Source organism: Podarcis pityusensis, assembly GCF_964106645.2.
Source record: "Podarcis pityusensis genome assembly, chromosome: 5".
In the NCBI taxonomy this organism is placed as follows: Eukaryota; Metazoa; Chordata; class Lepidosauria; order Squamata; family Lacertidae; genus Podarcis; species Podarcis pityusensis.
In genome coordinates this window covers 79,902,617-79,926,146 of record NC_138032.1, presented here as the reverse complement: position 1 = coordinate 79,926,146, position 23,530 = coordinate 79,902,617, and the positions used below count along the sequence as shown (strand labels likewise).

The 23,530-nt window shown below is 43.3% G+C and overlaps 1 long non-coding RNA gene across 1 annotated transcript in view; it reads right to left on the bottom strand.

The window, feature by feature from the left end:
• Positions 1-21,667, bottom strand: part of LOC308476980 — a 50,303-nt gene extending 28,636 nt beyond the window's left edge. The window contains exons 1-3 of the long non-coding RNA XR_013986308.1: positions 21,552-21,667; positions 20,783-20,883; positions 15,370-15,398 (exon numbers count right to left, since the gene is read on the bottom strand). This is a non-coding gene — a long non-coding RNA (uncharacterized lncRNA). The remainder of the gene's footprint in view (positions 1-15,369; positions 15,399-20,782; positions 20,884-21,551) is intronic.
• Positions 21,668-23,530: the final 1,863 nt, after the last annotated feature.

The window sequence follows — 23,530 nt, the reverse complement described above, 5'->3', positions numbered from 1 at the left end:
TGAGTCCTAGAGATATTGCCAGCATTTCTCGTAAGGACTCCTTCAAAATGTTGTTGTCACAATAGACCACACTTCCTTAACCAACAGGAAGTGTGATTTGAAGCTATGTACATATATTATTGGCACATTTATTCCCCCCCCCTTCTTCTTTACATAACTGGGACAGAGAACTTCCAAACAATAAAACATAAATTTTAATCTAATTAAAAAAGGAAAAGCACACAGCTCAGTGCATCGTTCTGTCAGCTCCTATAGAAAGCCATTGCATAAAAGTCAAGATGGAAGTCTCTGATAAGTGGGGAATTCACTCTCACAAGGTATTAGAAGTGGAAGGAGCACTAACAGTAACTCACCCGGTACCTTAAATGAATTCTATTAGACTGTGAAATAAGACACCTTTCCTAGGTCATCCCAGGGAAGAGATCGCTAGGCATTTCATAAATTACTTTTAGAGGTACAGTGTTTTGGAAAGGGGAATAAAGCAAAATTGGGTTGTGAGCCTAAGAATGCTTACTTGAGATTAAGCTCCCATTGAAATTGATGGGGCTCGCTTCTAGTAAATCTATTTCAGCTAACATGCCCTTCAAATGTCAAACATGAAAATATTATTTATTATTTCTGTTTACACACCACAGAACGGTTCACAAATGTAAGTATAAAATGCATGTCTTATGCTATTTGTTTTTTGCAATCAATGCATAAAAGTAACATAACATCAGCAGCAGCAAGAAACAACAGCAGCCAAAATGGGACGCTCTTGTGGACTGCTAATACACTTGACTGCCATGCCAACGATCACAACTCAAGCCACATATTCCATGATTAGACATTACATTCACACATAATAAAATAATTGAATTGTAGAGTTGAAAGGGACTCTGAGGATCATCTAGTCCAGGCTTCCTCAAACTTGGCCATCCAGATGTTGTTGGCCTACAACTCCCATGATCCCTAGCTAGCAGGTCAGGGATGATGGGAATTGTAGTCCCAAAACATCTGGAGGGCCGAGGTTGAGGAAGCCTGATCTAGTGCAACTCCCAGCCATGCAGAAATCTTTTGCTCAACTGGGGCTTGAACCCATGACTCTCATGCTCTACCAACTGAGCTATCCACAGGGTGTAATCTATATGCATTTATTCTCCAATGGCTTGTCTTCCATAGGCTTCTGAAGCAACTTGAGCTCCATTTTGAAAACTACAGCAATCAGTTTGCAATTAAGCACAACAACCGTCTTGCAATCTTTAGTTCAGATTCTTGTATTGCAGGGGGTTCGAAGAGATGACTGTTGGGGTCCCCTCCAGCTCTGCAATTCTTTGATTCTATGATTCTAAGCACTCACCTAGTCATCTTTGGAGAGTAACTGCCTCCAGTGATCAGCTAGTCTCTAAAACCAAGGGAGTGGATTTATTCATTCATTTCAGGAAGTGCCCAAAATTATATATTATTATTATTAATAATAATAATAATAATAAATAAATAATACAGTCATACCTCGGGTTACAGATGCTTCAGGTTGCGTTTTTTCAGGTTACCAATGCACCGAAACCTGGAAGTACCGGAACAGGTTACTTCCGGGTTTCGGGGGTCACACATTTGCAGAAGCTCCGAATCGCAACTCATGTGTGCGCAGACGTGACGCTGTGGGTTGTGAACGTGCCTCCTGCACGGATCACGTTCGCAACCCAAGAGGCTCCAATCTGGTGGAACGCTCTGTCACAACTGACTAGGGCCCTGCGGGACCTGACATCTTTCCGCAGGGCCTGCAAGACAGAGCTGTTCCACCAAGCCTTTGGTCAGGGCACAGCCTGACCCCCTCCTCTGGCAATCTGCACAGAATTTTGCTTAATGGTTGCCATCAATTTGATTTTAATTAATTTTATAATGAATGTTTTTAGAATGTTGGATTATTTTGATTGTTGTTAGCCGCCCTGAGCCCAGCTTCGGCTGGGGAGGGTGGGATATAAATAAAAATTAATAATAATAATAATAATAATAATAATAATAATAATAAATTTTATTTGTACCCTCCCCGGCTGGACTCAGGGCAGCTAACATCATAAAACTAACACAATATATACTGTTATGCATGAGCAGAACATTTTCGTGAGCGAGTATGTTCTGCAGATTTTTATTCATTTGCAACCCAATTCACTCCAAAACAAGAGTGGCAACAACCTGAAGAATGTTTAATCTCACAATGGATGCGGCTGTATGGAACAGATTCAGCTCAAAACATTTAGCAACATTTACTATCTGGAAAGGCAGTGATTCTTGGATGGAAGTGAAGCAGTGCTCTGGGATTTTGCGTTCATGAGTACGTATTTACATACATATACACACTAGAATAAAAATGGATCCAATGTAGAGATTGAGGTTCTGGAGATTTCTCAGGGAGATTAGAATCCTGAAGACCAGCAACTCCACCAGTTTAGACTAATGTCATATTTTATTTTATTTTTAAATCCCCATCCCTCCAAAATACAAAATAGAGCCAATAAATTAGCAGGTAAAATAAAACAGAGACTGTGCCTGATACAAGCAGTTGAGTAAAGGGGATAAGAAAGAAATTTCAACATACCCAGCAAGACACAAGTTTGCATTTCTTTTTCTGAAACAGATTCATATTGCTGTTTCATATTCAGATTATAACCTGGAAACCCTGGAACCTGTTCTTTAGATTCTTTCCCACATATATTCTAATTTATATTTGTTAGATATAATTTGACTACCGTTCAGTGCTGCAGATTAACACTGGCATTTCATCTCCAGAATCCATGCATTTCTTTCAAAATCTGTATCATCCGCACATTTTGATGGACACATCAACGATCCACATCATTTATGAGGATGTTGAGCATCGCTGGAGTGGAGCACCACTCTTTATCTCTTCCCTGTCTGACATTGATCCATGAACTAGCACTTGCTTCTGGCAAAGTGAGCTCTGGGGTGATGTGGTACTTTGCGCCTTTCTAACCAAAGGGATAAATAGTATTAAAAGGCAATTAAAATGGTATTACCTCCCTTTTATTGGTTTCCCAGGTGAGCAATTGCAGTGGATAATTCAAGAAATGTTAAGAGCTTATGAAAGTAAGAATCGATGTTCTATCTGCTCAACAACTAAAACAAAACAACACACAAATGCTATCTGAAAGCTAGAATTATTCACCTCTCCCTGTCCCCAAAGGGGGGAAAAATAGAACTAAACTTGGGGGAGGGGAGTTTTGTGGACATTTTTGTTTCCCATTTTTTTCTGTGAAAAGAGAAGGGGGTTGTTTGTGGTGCTGGAAACTTTGTTGTAGTATTGGCTCTCACTCACAATGATCTCAGGGGTGGGAGGGGATCCTTAGGTTTGCCATTACAAATGCCAAAATCCCAAACTTTAGCATCACCACAAATCTGTGATGACAATTTGATAGCTACACATTGCAGTAGGACATTGTTAAAACGGGTGGAAAATTATGATGGGCTGTATCTGCTCTCCAAACATATGTCTCCCTTTTAAATGGAGACTAGAATGCTACTGAAATTTCATTTTTTTAAAAACGAAGTTTGGCATTTTCTCATCAGGTGAAACCAAATGATTTACAACGGCTGTGTTGAAATGTTGTGGTTGACTGTGGTTTAGCATTACATTAATGAGCCTAGGGTTCATGCACTCTCTTTCCCCATCAGACGCTGCCATAAGAGGAAGTTGTAATCTTCTGCTTTCAGTTAGCCGTGTTATTCTTACCAATGGAACTGTAGTTAATTTTACCCATGGTTTATTGAGAAAAACCAGTTTTGAATCTTGGTTTAGTGGCCAGCAGGGCAGAGTGAGGTGGGGAAGTGTTGCTCACCTGACTTTCTGACATGAAGGTTTCTGCCAATAACTGAAAGGGGGAAGGACGAGGCAGCGGAGAGGTCAGTGTAGTGTGGGCACAACATCATATTCTCCCACTGCTCTGCCCATTCTGTGCCAACTGCCCTGCAGCCTTGCCCCTCCTCCTCTCGATTACTGACAGCAACCATGTTAGGAAGTCAGGCAAGCCATGTCTCCTCACCCTGCCGCGCCCTGCCAGCTGCTACTGCTTCTGAAGACTTTGGAGGGCAGCTTTAAGTCTTGGGCTGGCGATATGTCAGAGCGAACTCTCAGGCATCTCTAAAATTGTCCCAGCGGCACATCCAAAGTCAGATAGTTCCAGCTGTTCTGCTATTCAGGGTTCCTTCCCAAATCTTTCAGTGGAGGCCTGCTGTTGATTTGAGACATCGCTTTATGTTTCTGAGGCTGGAGTCACATATTTCCCAGGGAAGCAGCGTCTTTCTGACAGCTGTGCCAATATTTTCAACATTTTTGGGGGGTGGGGGTGGGTGACGGGCAGAAAGAAACCACCTGATGAAAGAAGAGGTTGATGTGAGAACTATGGAGCAATTTTTGAGTGGGGATGGGGGGGTTTGTCTCTTGCTCTTGCCTTCCAATATTGAAGTGCAGTCATAGGGTGCATAGTCTTGCATGCACTGTTTAAAAAGATACATGCAGGTGCTTCACATTGACCAGCTTAATAACATCTCTGCGCTTTTTTGTTAAATGAAACTTTTACATTTTAAGGCATGGAATTTGCCTTATTTCGCAGCCACTGCACACTGAGTTGAATCAAAAAGAAAATCCATTATCCATTCAACACAAACTATTATATTTCTACAGTATAAAAAATGTCGATATCTGCAGAAGCGTTTTCAAATACATAGACTTGTCTGTAGTTTCCCCCAAATACTATAACTCTGCACCATGAATTATAAGAGAAATTCAACTGCAGATAACTTGATATAAAAAAGTGACATGCCCCCATCGGTGTGACAGATACAAGAAACCAGTTTTTAACCTCTGGAATACTTTAGCAACAAGAAGCTTAAGAAACACTTGTAAGATCCCGGTCCAAATTCCCCATGACATCCTGAACAAATCTCAACAGCAGAACCTGTGAAGCAGGCAATAAACAATGTCTTCCAGATGTTGCGATAACTCCCATCTTTCCTGACTATTGGCCTTGCTGACTGAGGTTGATGGGAATTATAATTCCGCAACATCTGCAGGGCCACAGGATACCCAGCCCAGAATGACATTATGGAGACAGAGGCTTCTAGAATGCGGTATGTGTCTTCTGCTTTAGAATTATACTAGCAGTCTGGGACACTTTAATAGTAACACTTTCTTCGCAAAAGTCATTGTAGTCATGTATCATTGAATAAGGATGAGATAGATGAGCACAAGAGGTTAATCTGTCTATCAGAGATTTTAGTAATCCCAAATGTGTGTGTGTGTGTGTGTGTGAGAGAGAGAGAGAGAGAGAGAGAGAGAGAAAGGGGGGGTAGGGAAAGCATTGTTCTGTGTAGGAGTGAAATCAAGCTATAAAAATAAAGGGGGAAATAACCTTATTCCCTCTAATGCTAAGAGTAATCAGTTTATTAAGGAAATGCATGGATAGGACTAATGTTGTGTTAAGTAAAATGGCTTGGCAAGCAATAATAGGGGAAATCATTCTCTCTGTGTGTCCAATTTAATATGCAATGAAGAGAGTTTATCTAGGGCATCATTTGATAGCACCATTCAGATGAGCTGCACAATGGTTCCAAGAACTGGTAATGCAATCTTACAGATATTCATCTTGTCGTCTCCAGCTAGCAGCTAGCCTGGGTGGTAGTAACTGAACGATCCCGTCTACTGAAAGAAGCTGATTGTAAAATAAATCTTGGGACCTTTTTGTTTTAAAAGTAAAGTGTGGTGGAGAAGGTCACACCACAGACGGTCAGGAGTGCTTAGAGTGGTAGTTTATTGGTATCCTCACAGGGACAGCAACTTCTGCAATGTTTCAGATATGTGGGTTTTTCTGTATCAAAATACTCTTATCAGTGAGGGGTGCTGAAGGGGAGTGATTTTTTTAAAAAAAATGAAACCTAAAGCCCATATAACTACATATTGTAAGTAATAAAGCTAATTTACTGAGATTAGTTCTCAAAGATCTAAATAGCAATGTGATTGGTGGATTTTTCCAGGCAGATTTCTCTTGTTGACATTACAAAGGAAGGGAGGGGTACTTCAAGGGAGTGTTAAGTCACAGCCCCCAAAGCATCCAAATAAGAATAGGAATGCAAAAACTTGCACCTTTCAACCTAACAACTTCATTGAGGCCTGTATTCTTGTAGGTGAAAGTCTACTTGATCAGATGTGTGGAGTGTGCAGGGCAAATACTAGATACACGTATTCACTCTGTTTCAGGCCTGGGGAGGAAACTGTTCTGAAATAGTAAACTATTTTAAAATCAGATATGCCATACATGGAGGAGTGTAGGAAGGGGGGTGCGGCACGCCCTGGGTGTCATCCTGAAGGGGGGTGACATTTGGCCTCCCCCCCCGTGACTCCCAAGGCTACAGTGAGCGGCACCCCCGGCGGTCCGTTGGGGCCACCAGCAAAGCCGATGCTGCACCACTTCTTCCAGCTCACTGTAGCTGTAGGCTTGGGAGTCATGGGCAGGGGGGCGTGTGGTTGCCCCGCCGCCCATGCTCCTGGCTAGAGGAGACAGGCAGGGGAAAGGACAGGTGTCATCCCAGTGAAGGGGATGACATTTGGTGCACCCCCGTGGGCAGATCAGCAAGGTGCCGATGGCAGCCCCGGGAAGATCAGCGCACCCCAGGTGCACATAATGCTTACCACTCTGGGTGCCCATCAGCTTCCTAGGCCACAACAGTGTTACCTTGGGTTACATACGCTTCAGGTTACAGACTCTGCTAACCCAGAAATAGTGCTTCAGGTTAAGAACTTTGCTTCAGGATGAGAACAGAAATCGTGCTCCAGCGGCACGGTAGCAGCAGTAGGCCCCATTAGCTAAAGTGGTACTTCAGGTTAAGAACAGTTTCAGGTTAAGAACAGACCTCCGGAATGAATTAAATACTTAACCTGAGGTACCACTATACATACATGCATAAACAAGATTAAGTCACATGGTGTAGTGGCTTACAGATGCATCCGGCCACTGCAGCAAGCTCAAAACTCATATTAAATGTTGACAGATGTCAGACAACCAAAGATGGTTCAGCTCCCACCCACCCCCATCCAAGCAGGTGAGGGAGAACACAATGTCCAGCAGTTGATGTACAGACATCACAAATGAGGACCTTCCTATCATCCTCCATCAAGTGCTAGGCTAAAGAAAACCCCTAGAGGAAAATGCAATCCTTCATTCTCAAGGAGCACGTTTACAACAATATGTAAATCACAGCAGCGTCTGCAGACATATTGACTTGAACTTTTAAGAGCAAAAGGAATTCAGTCTATAAAATATTGCTAGCTACATGAATAAGTCATAAATTGTATTCTGCAGTAACCGTATTTACTGCTGAGACTGAGAAATTAATGTGATCCCCCCCACCCAGTATTTACTCACAGAGACATATATTATTTAATTCTGGAAGTTGATTCCTTCTCAAATATTGAATTAATGTGACATCAGTTTGAGGGATTTAATTGATTTGTTAGGTTTCAGTTATTCATTCAGCGGCTGTCTTGGAAACACCCTGACCTATAGAAGAGCACACTATGCTTTAGCTGTAAGAAAACTCAGGGTGAAGGAAATAGGGGAAAAAATCAGGATAGTTAATGTAGGGGACTCCTAAGCAGATAATAGATCTTAGTTTAGTCTAAACTGGAGATTAATTGTACTGAATTTCTCTCTCTCTCGTTTTATTGCGATCTGTGTGATTGAAATATTATATTGTCTGAATGATATCGAGGTCAGTGCCTAGTACAGGAAAGCTGATCACTGACTGATCTTGGAAAAATGGGGGGGGGCTCTCTCTCCTTTGAATTTTGATCGCTCAAAACACATTTCATTCATGTTTTCAAGTTGTATTGAGCTGGCAGCAGTGTGGGCTAGAAGCCTGTCTATTCAAAATTGAATTTGGTTTTTCAGGAAAACTGCTGTGCCCAAGCATAGCCTTTGCTGTTGCACAGATGTGATGTGTGACCAGAGTGTTTCATCAGCTCATCTGCTTGTGTTGACACTGTTAAAATGGATTCAGCAGAGCAAGGGGTGTGTGAATCTGCACCCCTCTGTTATGTTGTTGAATTGCAGCTCCGACCATACTTAACCACAGGTCATGCTTGCTGGGACTGATGCGAGTTGGAATCTAACAACATCTGGAGGGATACAGATTCCCCATCTTTTCAGTAGCAGATAGGCTTGTTTCTGATCTTAGCAGAAATCCTGGTGCATAGTGTTAGCATTTTCATTTGAAAATCTATTCTGGAGGACTTCCAGTGAAGCTATATCGCCATCTTCCCGAATTTCAGATCTGTAACAGATCTGCTCAACAATATTTTTATTGCTTTTTTAAAGGGCAGATTCCACCAGTTGTCTCCCCCCTTTAGGGAAAATAAAATTTAAAATCTGCAGGTTCCTTTACACAATTGGTTTAACATCTTCAGAAAATGTCCTGGTGATATGCCCAAGTGGTATAAGGTCATCATCAGAGATGGGTGAATGAATGAATGAATTTATTAATACGGTCACAGACCAGCGCCAACACACACAACATCACAGATCATAAAAAAATATATAAAAAATACAAAGGACAATATAAGTATAACAAGCATTTAAATATAAAAAATTAAAATTAATTATTAGCATGCCCCCTGCTATCAACACTTGGGGGTTTGGTCACCATGGGATACCACTTGCTTCCTGCGACTAATTGCAGCCGCACAGAATTTGGCTACATTTAATGTAGTCTTGGGATTCTTGTCCTCTAGCAGCGGTTCCAAACCATGGTGTTCCGACTCCTTCCCGGACTTCCGCAAAACAGGTGCAATAAAAGTCGAACGTATGTCCTCATAAAGACGACAACGCAACAGTACATGTGAAGCAGTCTCAACCTCCAACGAGCCACAGGGGCAGACCCGCGCTGCGTATGGTTTACCCTCAAATCTGCCCTGAAGTAAGGCAGAAGGGAGAACGTTGAATCTGGCGAGGGTAAAAGACCGTCTGTATTTGGGTACCTGAAGACCTGACAGATAGTTAGCTGGAGAAAAACCTCTCCCATAGTCCCTTATTGCAGGATGTTTGATCATTTCACTCATGTGGCATTGTAATTCTACGTCCCAGATACGCTGGCGAATTGTGGTCCTAGCTTTCTCGAAGCCTGTAGCTATCAGGGTCTGCTGTGGGATCCCCAAGCCTTTAAGCTTTTTCCCCAAGCCTTTAAGATCCTATTACAGGACCCTTCCTTACTCTCAGAGATGGGCAGAAACAGTAACAAACTTTTTGAAAGATGTCCTAATTGTATGGGGGGGGGGGAGTTTGACCACACCTCCCTTAAAACAGGGGAGGTTCCTGAAGGGACGCCATGTTGTTTTGGGGTATTGATTTGAACCCCAGGCTGTTAAGTGGCCATTCATGGCCTAAACTATGGTGTGTAACATTTCTATGGTGTGTAGCATATTGACTTTGAACAAACTTTTCCACAGCTGTTGATTTGATCAGAAGGTTTGCAAATGAGCTCCCCTAATCCAGCAATATCTACCTATTCACTCCTTTTGCTGAATTGGCTTGATAATATCTGTAGGAAATTGCTGTGATAAAATACAAATTCATTTCCTCCCTCCCCACCCCATCACTCAGCTGTGATTGTTCTGTTTTTGCAATGCTAAATCACAGCTGATCCACCAAGGGTGACAGCTTTGTTTATGCATTAATGCTCTGTCTGCATTATTTGACGGTGCTTTTTGAGATAACATTTTATTAGTGAGAATACTTTTCCAATGGGCTTTCTCATTTGCCTCTCTTGAGATAGCACATAAAGGGAAAAGATTCCTGTTTCAGATGAACAGCATGTATTGGAGATCACCTGCTGTTCCAAATGCCCGAGCAAAGTTTTCAGGGAGGTATTTACAAGGTAAGAGGAGACGTGTGTCTTATATGGTACAGACAGAGATCTGAATGAGCTATTCAATATAGTTGGGGCCCAGAGATTAGGCTGTTTAGATCCCAAAGTTTGAATACTTTATCTGAATTCTGCTGCTAATTACCTTTGGCACTCTTTGTAAAAACTGTAGTGCAAACTACAGAAGAGGAATAAATTGTCTTTATGATATTTTTGTCACTTCTGCTAGAGCATACTGTGTCTTTACTGTCTACTTAAACTACCATTTCTTTTGCCCAGGCTTGGCAAAAAATAATAATAATCAAAAACATTCTCTGATGATACGATTATTATTGCTTTTTAAATGTTACACTGTGAAGAATTTCAGACCAATTCAAAAATGGAAAGGTGTGGCTGGAGGCAGAAAGCTGTCATTACAGCAGCTTAGAGAGTTAGCTTCTACTCCACCAAGCCCACCTCCTCCCACCCACGGCAATGGAAGCAGTGGAAGTTTTATTTATGACGATTTTCACCCAATGGATTTATGGGTCTGTGATGCCACCCTTCTGATGGTTCTGAATGCCCGAGCTTCTGATGGTTCTGCTAGGTGCTTCTTTTACTGATAGATAACCTGCTTAGATAACATTAGCTTCCACTGGAGCTGATTCCAACATCAGCTAAACCTCAACAGAGATCCTATTACAGGACCCTTCCTTACTCTCAACTTTTGTCACTCTTGGATTGACCTTTTTGGACACATTGGAGGCATGCTCCAAGCAGAACCCACAGGGCCTGTGTGCCAGAAGAACATAGGTGGCCTGCAAGACAAGATGCAGACATAACATACCACTAGTCCCCATGTGCAACCACAGTCTGAACGACAGCAGAAAAATAGCTCTCTTTTGAGCTGTTCCTGAACTCTTGGAGATCTTGAGTCATTCCTGAAGAATATTCAGCAAATGGCCAGCCCAGTTTCACCATCTATATGTTTCGGATGCAACTGTGGATCCAATTCTAATATTGTTTGGATTTTATTTCAGTGTTGTTGAAGGAAGCTTGGCTCCTTTCCAACCCAGTTCTTCTCTCTTAGCCTGTAGCTTCCTCCCTCCACTGAATAATCGTTTCATTCAACATCAAGTGAGCCAAAATTTTATCAGTGGAGACATTTCTGAGGAACAATTATAGTGGATTTTACATCATCCCAAGAAGACCTCACTTTTGCTCAAAATCCCCAAAGCTTTCTCTGGTGTTCCCAAAGTTTCATTTATCCTTCAGTGTACTGACTTCCAGAACATTACCCCTGGCTTATTATTATTGCTTTAACATATAGCCAACTTCCTGCCACAGTTGCTGAGTTTTTCCCCTCTTTCAAAAGAGAACAAATGTGACACATGTTCCATAATGACACCAGATATATAGAGGTTGGCCACCGCCACTTGAACCACAGGCCAAGGAAGAGCTACCAGCAAGCTGGGAGTGGCAAATAAAATATCATATTAAAGAAAATCATGTCATGCTGACCTCTGAGCTCTAAAGCTTGGGAGAGACTCTGCTAATGAGGAACTGTAATCTTTTGAGAGATACACAGGCAAAGATTTTCCCCACTGTAGTCAACAGAGAGATTTCACAATAGTTGTTACAATCATGGTAGTCATCTTTGTTCTAATATAGGGTCACAAGACTGGGGCCGCACATGTCTTGTGGCATGGATCCTTTTCCTCAACACTGCAAGAGAAGGCCATGGAGGTATATCATGAGGGAAGAACTGAGGCCAGCTTTCAGCACTTTTGTTGGGACCCCCCAATGAGCTTTTAATGCAGCTCTTTGTATGCAAGACCATGTTTCCACTAAGTAACCAAAGAACGATAAATAACTTTTCTGGCTGTTCTTGCAGTTGTGTTTTGGTTTGGCATCTTGCAGACACTCCCAACTAATGGTATCATTTGTAGAGCCAATAGCCTCTTAAATAGCTCTTTAAGAAAACAACACATTTGTTTGTACACTGAGGGCCAAGGAGCCTACTGATGACTTTTACGCTATTATGCTTTTAGAGCTAATTATATTTCTTTAATGCAGCCAGCTTCTTGTCTTCAGCAAGCCATGTTATTAATGAAACCTTAATGTGCTCTAATTCTGCTGAGTGCGGCTATTGTGCAGAAGGCTAGCACAGTAACTTCCTTTTTATATCCTTTACATGAAGTCTGTGTGACAGTTTGGAGGCAACGGACTTCCACAGAGGAATCAGTTCATGAGTGAAGTCACATCATGCCGTGGTGGATTACAAATTCATAAGGCATTTTTAAACATTTGTCAACTTGTGATTTCAAAACTTACCTTCTCCTGCCAGGAGGAACAAGGAAGTGGAGTCCAGGGCACTGAAGCCATGTCAGAACCTGCCAGAACCAGAGGGGATCTGGCAGGTCAGGGGAGCCAGATGAATCTGGTTTGTCAGAAGATTGAGCTTACTGGTTTTTCAGACCTCAATTGTGGATATATGTCAGAACACAATCTTAGCTATCTCAGAGTGCTAATTAGGCCTGCCAGCCTCTCCGTTTGTTCCATGAGGCTGTTTGGGCCAATCTGCCCTACACCAAACATCCTATATGGCATCAGATGTAGGGCAGGTAAAAATGGCTGGGCCGAAAGGTGGTTTATGGCACTGCCAATCACCAGCACCCCAAAAGCCCTCTGCAGGGTGCTTTGCAAGCAGTGACTATCAGCTGATCATCAGGGCTTGCAAAGTGCTGTGCCATTACCTACACAACTTGATTTCAAACTGCATAGGCAAGAATGGCATCATTGTGATGTCAGGTGATTGACAGGTGGCTGCCCCACCCATGTCAAATTTGGTTCGGGAAGGGAGGATGAGAAAGATAAGGATCCAGTTCTCCAAACCTGTTGGATAGACCAGCAAAGTGCTGACTGGTTGGTTACTCTAGCCAATGACATTACATCAAGAAGGGGTGCTGATATCTTGCACAAATACCCTTTTCCTATCTAGTAAATAGATGTTACCTTCCTGGGCTCCATGATCACTGTAGATGGTGACAGCAGTCATGAATTTAAAAGATGCCTGCTTCTTGGGAGAAAAGCAATGACAAACCTAGACAGCATCTCAAAAAGCAGACATCACCTTGCCAACAAAGGTCCATATAGTTAAAGCTATGGTTTTCCCAGTGGTGATGTATGGAAGTGAGAACTGGACCATAAAGAAGGCTGATCGCTGAAAAATTGATGCTTTTGAATTGTGGTGCTGGAGGAGACTCTTGAGAGTCCCATGGACTGCAAAAAGACCAAATCTATCCATTCTGAAGGAAATCAACCCTGAGTGCTCACTGGAAGGACAGACCCTGAAGCTAAGGCTCAAATAGTTTGGCCACCTAATGAGAAGAGAAGACTCTCTGGAAAAAAAAACTCTGGGGTTGAGAAAGATTGAGGGCACAAGGAGAAGGGGACGACAGAGGATGAGATGGTTGGACAGTGTTACAGAAGAGACCAACATGAATTTGATGAAACTCCAGGAGGCAGTGGAAGACAGGAGTGCCTGGTGTGCTCTGGTCCATGGGGTCATGAAGAGTCGGACATGACTAAACGACTAAACAACAACAATCTAGTAAATGCAATGATGTCACGGCAAGAGCCTCCCTCAACCAAGAGGTGGCCAGGCAGACACAAGCAGAGATGTCTACTGCTTGTGTTTGGGTCAGGATGCCTTATCCAGAATATTCTGGTTGCAAGGAGGTAGAAAGACTATCCTGTTGCTTCACAACTTTCAGGCTCTTCTGCAGATTGATGGCTATAAATGTGAAATAAAAGTTGTGTGCCCCTCAGTTAACCCAGTACCTGTGCCCTTACTCTTTATTCCTGGTTGAGGTACAGTTTTCTTGACCTGAAACTCAGGCACCGCCTTGTCAAGTGGCACAGATATTTAGTTCAGCTTTCTTTTGAGAATAAGGTCTGGTGCAGTTTGTTAGGTGATGATTATTTACTGATATATCTGAGACGACGTGATGTCTGCATTGCTTAGTTTTCATTATTTATGCATTCAATTTACAACCCACCTTTTGTTCTGAAAGCAAACTCAAGGCTGCTAACACTATCAAAACGGCAATAAAATTACAGCAAAACTCACAAGAACGGATTGAATCCTGCTAGTTTAGCTCTTCCATTAGTACTTCTAACCCAGCCTTTCTCAACCTGTGGGTCCCCAGATGTTGTTGAACTACAACTCCCATCACCCCTAGCTAGGAAGGCCAGAGCTCAGGGATGATGGGAGTTGTAGTCCAACAACATCCCCACAGGTTGAGAACCACTGTAAAATCTAACTATTCAGGATGCTGCATAACAGAGGCTGTTGAAGACAACTTCCTGTCTTGTGCTGATCAAATATGTGGGTTGGGGTGGGGGTGGGTAACCAAAACTGAACTGAAATCCAAAAACTAGTTAAAAAGGTCAGACCTCCATCCTGGCACAGTAAAACTGAAGTAGCCAAACAACTTTTTTTTTTTTAAGTGGGACTATTTTGTGGTATGCAATTTCAGTGAAGGAAGTTCTCTACCTCAAGGTATTGTCCCCCCTGTCCAGTTGGATGTTGGATTCCAACTCTCATCAGCCCCATCAAGAATGATGGGCGTTGTAATCCAGCAACGTAGTACCACTGGAGAGCACCACATTGGCCACCCCAGCTGTAACAATTTAGTTCCACATGAAGCATTAATTCAGAGAATAAGAATAAGTAAAATATAGAGGATGCATCAGTCTGGTTTACACCTGCTCAAGCTCAGATGGTGCAGAATGAACATCCCTAGCTGGATATGAAGACCCTTACCTAGATCCATTCAATGTTGAGAGCATTTTCAAAGGTACTGCAATGAATTTTGCTGTTCTGAATGTGATGTAAGCTGCCAATATACTCCTGAATATTTCACCAAAGTTCTCCTGCCTGTCCCCAATTTTCAGAAATTTCCCAATTTGGGGGGAATTGGGGTGGGGGAGGGGACTTGACCAAAATCATCAGAACAGGACAAAGCCAGTTGTAAAATTTCTTGACTGCCTTGAAACTGATCTGCACCCATAAATATCAAACAATATAACCACTTTCTCTGAGAAGAAATCCAAGAGATTCTTTTAAGCGTGAGTAGAAGGAGCTTGTCCCCTCTCCCCCAATACTTCAGTTGTAGAAAGGCAGGCAAAAGATGCTGTATTTCATAGGTAATCATTGCAGCAGCAGAGTCAGACAGGAGCCAGAGAGCTTGGTAATTTTCATGACTCTGGCATTTACTTTGATCCCAAATACAAATTGCTTTGCTCAGCTGAAGACAAAGAATAAGCTAATCTAACGAAACTATAGTTTGAAAATTCTCGAAGCTTATATTTCAAATGATGTATGTGTGATTGATTTTTCAGATTACTACTTCAAACTAATCCCCAGAGGGCTGAGAATAACAAAGAGAGGCCCATAAATGTATTGGTTCTTACCTGGATTACTTTATCAATGAGCTTCATGTCTGTAAAAGTGAAAATAAGAACATAAGAATTGCCTGCACAGATTTATATAATGGCATTTATGAGCTAAAACTGTGTTGCTAGTTGATATAGAAAGGAACAATTTGGGACTGAAATTCATTCAATCCACTAAGTTGTCAAATACAACTGAGAAAGTTCAGGAGGATATAGCATTAGTGCACGTAAATTGCAGGTAAATAAAAATTAAAATACCTACAGTAGTACCTCAGGTTACAGATGCTTCAGGTTACAGACTCCGCTAACCCAGAAATAGTACCTCGGGTTAAGAACATTTTCAGGTTAAGAACGGACCTCCAGAACAAATTAAGTTCTTAACCTGAGGTACCACTGTATTTCTCAAATTAAATATTTATCATGCATTCATTTTCTACGAGTTACACTGTGACTGTAAAAGTTTATTTATTTATTTAATGATTCTATTTACAGTTCACATTGGTTCCAAATTTGTCACGGAAGGCTTAGAGGACACACTAGTCAGGAAGCTAGATGGAAATTTCATTGTTTCCCTTAGCAGAATGGAATGGAATAGAAATCTTGTGCCTCCAGCCACATAAAATAAGTCTAGTGCCACCTAGCAACTAAGCTACATAAAGACACCATCCACACAAGTCCAGTTTCTTAAAGCTGGTACATATGTCTGAACCAGAACCAGACTGGAGAGTTATATACTCATGAACCTGAACTGAAACAGAACCCACCTTTTAAAGTTTGATTCACTATCAGTTTTTGCCAAACTTGTCCCCTCCAGATCTTTTGGACCACAACCCCCACCCACCCTAGCTGGCATATGGGCTGGGTCCTAATCCAGAATGGGTTTCCAATATGGATCAGGGCCCTGCACCAATTTACTGCTGAAAATCACTTCTTCCCTGTCTGCTGTTTGAATCTGAAGGTGCTGTTTGCATTAATGCATGCCTTCAGGATGGTGGAGAAAGGGTTGGCAGAAAGCTGGTGTGGGCCTTGATCTGGATTGAGGTCCCACAGGTGCTTTTTCTTCTAAAGAAATATAGCCATGAATAAATAACTGTAATATGTAGTTTGGGGCTCAGTAGTCTAGAATGGCCCATGTGTCTTGGCTCCCTGAATAATTCCGTCTTAGAACTTTTTGTTCCCTAGTGCGTGATGTCCCTTGAAGGACAGCCAAATTTAAATAACAATCTGACACACAGCTGTGAGGCATTTGCGAGCTTTTTTGCGGAGAAGGTCCTGTTGCTCCGCCATGACCTCCCTGCCAATTTGGATACAATAAAGGAACTGGAGGCCCCTCGACTGTCCTCGGGTCCAGTATTGGACCACTTTGATCGGATATCCCCAGCCGATGTGGACAGACTCCTCCGAGCTGGAAAGCCCACCACCTGTCCTCTTGACCCGTGCCCATCTTGGCTGATTAGAGCGTGTCCAGACGAGGTGCGGGCCCCCCTGGGGGATATCATCAATTTGTCCCTTGGCACCGGGATATTTCCAGGGGAATTGAAGGAGGCAGTGGTGCGCCCGCTCTTAAAGAAAACATCATTAGATCCCTTAGATCTATCCAATTACCGCCCGGTTTCGAATCTTCCATTCCTGGGTAAGGTGATTGAGAGAGCGGTTGCTGAACAGCTTGGTAGGTTTCTGGATGAAACATCGGCTCTGGATCCATTCCAGTCTGGCTTCCGCGCTGGTCATGGGACCGAGACGGCTCTGGTCGCCCTAACAGATGATCTCCGCAGGCAGCTGGATCGAGGCGGGTCGGGGCTGCTGATTCTTCTAGACCTGTCAGCAGCCTTCGACATGGTTGATCACGAACTCCTGGACCACCGCCTTGCCGACGTGGAGATCCAGGGCACAGTCCTTCAATGGCTGCGCTCATTTCTCTCCGGTCGGGGACAGAGGGTGGCGCTTGGGGGGGAATTGTCATCCCGCCACTCCTTGGTGTGTGGAGTGCCTCAGGGTGCGATACTCTCCCCGATGCTTTTTAACATCTTTATGCGCCCCCTCGCCCAGCTTGTCCGGAGTTTTGGGCTGGGTTGCCATCAGTATGCCGATGACACCCAACTCTATCTGTTGATGGATGGCCATCCTGACTCGGCCCCAGACACACTGACCAGATGTTTGGAAGCTGTGGCTGGATGGTTACGCGGAAGCCGGTTGAAGTTAAATCCTTCGAAGACAGAGGTCCTCTGGCTGGGTCGGGACGATATGGGATTGGGGGGGCAACTCCCATCTCTTGCGGGGGTGCAATTAGTGCCAGCACCGTCCGTTAAGAGTTTGGGTGTAATCTTCGATACCTCCCTCTCTATGGAGGCGCAGATTACAGCTATAACAAAGGCGGCATTTTTTCATCTCCACCAAGCTAAGCAGTTGGCCCCTTATCTCTCTCGCCCTGACCTAGCCACTGTGATCCACGCGACGGTCACCTCCAGACTGGATTATTGTAACTCGCTCTACGTGGGGCTGCCCTTGAGACTGACCCAGAAACTCCAGCGGGTGCAGAATGCCGCGGCGAGACTCCTTATGGGGTCTTCGCTGCGAGATCACATTCATCCGGTACTATACCAACTGCACTGGCTCCCGGTGGAGTACAGGATCAGGTTTAAGGTGCTGGTTTTAACCTTTAAAGCCCTATACGGCCTAGGACCCTCGTACCTACGGGACCGCCTCTCCTGGTATGCCCCACAGAGGAACCTACGGTCTGGAAATAAAAACATCCTGAAGGTCCCAGGCCTCAGAGAGGTTAGGCTGGCCTCAACTAGAGCCAGGGCCTTCTCGGCTGCGGCTCCAATCTGGTGGAATGCTCTGTCACAAGAGACTAGGGCCCTGCGGGACCTGACATCTTTCCGCAAGGCCTGCAAGACAGAGTTGTTCCACCAGGCCTTTGGTCAGGGCCCAGCCTGACTCCCACCTCCGGCAACCTGCACAGAACTTTGCTTAACGGTTGCCATTAATTTGATTTTAATTAATTTTTATAATGAAATGTTTTAGAATGTTGGATTATTTGATTGTTTGATTATTTGTTTGTTGTTAGCCGCCCTGAGCCTGGCTTTGGCTGGGGAGGGCGGGATATAAATAAAATTTATTATTATTATTATTATTATTATGTCTAGCCAATCATCTCACACGGTAGCTTGATAAGTCACTCAGAAGCCTTCTAACCACAAACGGGCTCCAACCCAATAGAAATAAATACATGTGCAAATAGGTACACACATGCTTTGTGTCTGTCATGGACTCAGAAGTCTAGTCTAGCCTTGGCTCATAGAATCATAGAATTGTGGAGTTGGAAGGGATCCTGAGGATCATCTGTCCAACCCCCAGCAATGCAGGAATATGGGGATTGAACCTACAATCTTGGTATTATCAGTGCCACACTCTAACCAACTGAGCTATCAAGGCATTATTATATCCAGGCTCAAGCCTTTTCAGCTCTGGGGACATGTATAGATCACCTGTTGTATTAGCATTTACCTCTGTTGGATGGGGCAACAATGCCTTTATATGGACCACAATCCACACATCCCAATCAGCTGTTGTTTCTGGTTCATCCATCCCACATTCAAGCCTAAACCCTTTGCTAGAAGCTTCACCCTCTATGTCACCCTGTAACTCAGGTTATAGGGTCTGTCCCTTCCTCTTCCTGAACATCAGAAGAACATTCCCAATGTTCATGAAGGAAAAGGAACCATAGCTCAGGAGCACATTATTTGCATACATAAGATCCCAGGCTCACCCCCCTGACCTCTCCAGTTAAGAGATTCCTGCACACAAAAAATGGAGGCCAAATGCCAATTATAGACAATTCTTGGGTGGGCGGGCCAATGAATTAGTCTATCAGAAGGCAGTTCCATATGTTCCTGTGCTGTTCTGGGCAGCACTTTCTATCATTAAATTCACCCAGCCCCATTTAGCATACATATGTGAACTGAAAGGGTTTGTGGAAGCAATGCTATTAAGGCAGCCTGGCATTTTTGTGTGTGCTAACTTGAGGTGGGCTTGTGTCTATTGTGTTTTGGTGCACACAGAAGGAGGGCTGTACCACGTGGAAGAAAAACAAACAAACGGCCAAACCAATTTCTGCAAGAGGATTTGTTTACAAAGTTGTCAGATTTACTGACACGTTCTGAGTACATTTTCTGTTCTTCCCCAGGGGAAACTACTCAACATCTTAGAAGAGGAGTAACATAAAAGAAGTTAAAGCAAACATTCTGGTAACATTCAGCTTCTAGCTGCTACCACCAAAGGAACCATTTTGTTCAACATTTAATCAGTAACCCAGTATCAGAAATAGCTGCTGTCTCCAAGCTGTACTTTGAGGATCTGCCCATCCCTAGGGAAGGGTGCAGGGGCTGAAGAAAACGCTAAATGTATGAGGGAGGGCGGGAGGAGGAGACAGTGGACAGTCATAAAAGCAGCCCTTTGCTTAACACGTCCTGCCCACTTGCTGTTGGGCCTTGCTTGTGGGCCTTCAAAATCTTGGAGCCAGCCCAAAATGTCTGTCTGGCTTCTTCTATTTAAAGGCATTCAGCCTGGCACTCAGCCGCGCACTCGATGCTCTCGCCACTAGAGCAAAGCCAAACAGATAGAGGAGCTAAGAGCTCAAGCAATTCTCCATAGTGTTCTTTGAAAGCTGGAATTTAAAGGGCAAGAGGTTTTCTAATCTCCAAAACTCCAAGGAGTGGATCACTAATATTTTGTCTTGCTATTATTTTGAAATGGATTTCCCCCTTTGCGAAAACAGTGTTATTTCAAAGATTTCCTGGCAGTGACTCAGACTGGAGAAGCAGCACAGTCTCCCTATGCCACCAGAATTTAAGGGATGTAGAAGTGATGCCCTGGTTTATGGGAATCAATAACTCCTTTTTGCACTTGAGAAGGGTTTGAAGTGAGGAGCTTTGATTTAAATCCACCCAAATCTCATTTGAATCAGAAAAGGTTTTATGATGTCATTTTGATATATATAGCAATAATCAGCAGGTCTTGATCATAGAGAACATAGTAATATAAATAATCCAGGGGTCAAGGATTCAGGTGCTTCAATTTCCATTGTAAATCTTTTGCGAGCTGTTGCTGACAAGTTTTTATTATTTTTTATTAATCCCCTTTGAAACACCTACAGTACAAATTTTAAACTGGGTTTGCGTAATGCTTCCCATAACTAACCCTGGGACTCTTCGGTGTACGGGGCAGGTGAGTAGGACAGGGAGTCTCTAAAAATGGTCCATTTGAGAACCTTAACTTCATTGGAGAACTACAAATGTCCAGGTCCTTTGAGGCTGAAGCAATGGGAAACTTAGATGCTTTCTAAATGAGGGACAAGGAACCTGTCACCATTCAGGTGCTAGTGAATTACATCTTACAGAGTTAATTTACAAAGCCCTGAGCAACTTACGTCCAAGGTACCCTAGCGACCTGAAGCCTTATATCCCAGCTCAGTCACTGATAACATCTGCAGGAGTAGCACTGGTCATTCCCCAACTTGGCGAGACGCATCTGATAACAACAGGAAGCAGAGACTTTAGTTTCATTTGTCCAATATCGTGGGACACTCTGCCAATAGAGATTCAGCAGGTGCTTTCTGTTTCAGCTATTAAATTCTTGTTGAAAACTTTTCTCTTTCTTCAGGCCTATGCAGGCAATTAAGAATACATATTTTCACAATAGTTCACTGGTCTCTCTTTTTAACTTCTTATATGGTTTGAATTGTATAGTTTTATGTGCTATCATAAACCATTTTGACTTTTTAAATGAATAGCAGTATACAGTTGTACCTTGGAAGTCGAACGGAATCTGCTTTGGAAGTCCGTTTGACTTCCAAAACATTGGGAAACCAAAGCCCAGCTTCTGATTGGCTGCAGGAAGCTCCTGCAGCCAATCAGAAGTCACAAAAGCCCTGTCAGATGTGCGGCTTCCAAAAAACGTTCACAAACTGGAACAATCACTTCCGGGTATGCAGTGTTCAGGAGCCAAAACATCCGAGTACCAAGGAGTTCGGGATCCAAGGTACGACTGTATAAAAATATTTTTTAAAGAAAAAAAATCATTAATCCCGGAACAAAGGATATGGCTGGAAATAGATGTGGCCTTAGGAGAAACATAAACAAGTGGGTTGTACCAAATCCTATTCCTCCCCCGGTGGCAGCCCCAAAAGCACAGGACACCTGTGAATTGCCAGTTACAAAATCCTGATAGATCTAAGGAAAGTGGAGCTTCTCAACTGGTTTCACAATAAGGGGGCTGAAGAGCTACTACTCTCAGGGGAAGGTGTTGGGTCCCTTTGATATAAGCTGAAAGGCAATTTGTATCACACTCTGCACTTGTTGAAGAATCTGGCACTGATTGGCTGATCTGAAGTGATGTCACAGAGCACAGAGGCTCCACATGAGTCCCATGGTGATAGAATGTAGTGGGTGGTCAGATGAGAAGGTGGGAGGAGATGAGGGAGTTGGAGGAGCCTGATTCAGGGGAAGGTCATAACATAGGGGTTTTTTTCCAACACTCTTTTTACTACAGGATTCCCCAAGGGCGCAGGTGCATCTCTTCCTTTGCAGCCCCATTCTGGTGCCATTTCTCTTGGCATTTGCCAAGAGAGTAACTGGGAACAATGGTAAGAACTGACCGGGCAGCAGTACTATCACTTCTAGAAGAGGCTGGCTGAGTAATGAGCTGCTTCATTAGCTTCCTAGCAGGTTGGTCACTGTTGCTCACCTGGAAGTGGAGGGGTTGGTGGCAGGGAGCTCAGTGCGATGGGAATGCATTGGCAGAGCTTATTTAGCACTCCTGCTGGTTCATTTGCAGCTCACCAACCTCCTTCCTACCGCCCAGTAAGCAACAGCAACAGGTGGCTCCTCTGACTGCTTCTGTAGGAGCCCTCTTCTTGTTTGGGGTGGCTGCACAAAGCCAGTGCTTCCATTGCTTCTGTCGCATCATCCACTTTGAGTAATATGGATGTGGCTTCTATCAGGCAGAGGCCTAGAAAGGTATTTGATGGTTTGTTAGAAGTCTCCAACTGTAGAGCAGAGCCATCTGCCATGTGGAATTAAGATCATTCCGCGAGGCTAGGTCCTGGGTATACGAGCTACATTGAACATTTAGCATATCCATAAAATGTATCTGGAGGAGGTAAAATCTTTCCCGTAAAGCTTGGTTTTTCACCCACACGTGGATTTAATTTTGATGGATAAATGATGGCAGCGATACCGGCTGGCTTGAAACCAGCTCTGGATTTATCTTTTGGAGAGTGAGGTTTTCACTGTAACTTGGTTCTCGTGCAAATATTTACTTATTCAGAAGTGTTACCGTAACATCAAAGAACATCATAACCTGGAAAATAACTTCAGAGCTTTTTTTCACAACCCCCCTAGGCTACTATGCATTGAAAAATTGGGCACATTTTATTGGGGCAGGCAAAATGTCGAACAGCATATATACAGTGATTTGGCCTGGCGTATTGCAAGCCTGATCTGTGTATAAATAGGCAAGAATGAGTCAAAGACGTTAGCTGAGCGTTCGATGGTAAAATATAGAGCTGAAATGAAACTGCTTAGCTTGTTTAATAAATGCTGAAATGCCCTGCTTGCTTTGGAGTTTTCTGAACTCCTTAGTACATTTTTTGTTTTCTCTCTTCTTTGCCATCATTCTACTTGACTTCATTCGCCCACATTGTTTTTTGATCGTATTGACTGTGATGAGCCACACGATTTTGTTGGTGCCACAATGTACATTTCACAAATGATGTCAAGGGCATGCCTAAATACTTATTATCTGTTTTCTACTCCTGGTAACTGATTTTGCCAGGCATAACCATCTCTACTCACTGTTCATGTGATCTCGAACTCAGGAGCATCTTCTCCTGTACCCTCCGGTGGTGCAATGGGTCGATGTGTTTGGCTGTTAACCAGAAGGTTGGTGGTTCAAGTCCACCCAAGAATGGCTGTGGGCAGGATTCTTGCATTGTGAGGAGTTGGACTTGATGACCCTCTGGAACCCTTCCAACTCCACAAATTAAAAATAGTTGATAAAATAATTGATTTTAAAACAAGCTAAAACCAATTAAAACTAAATTAAAACCACATGATCTGCGGAGCCCCAGAGCCAGCTATCTGACCGGTTGCCATCTTAACCAGAGGTCCAGCCTTCT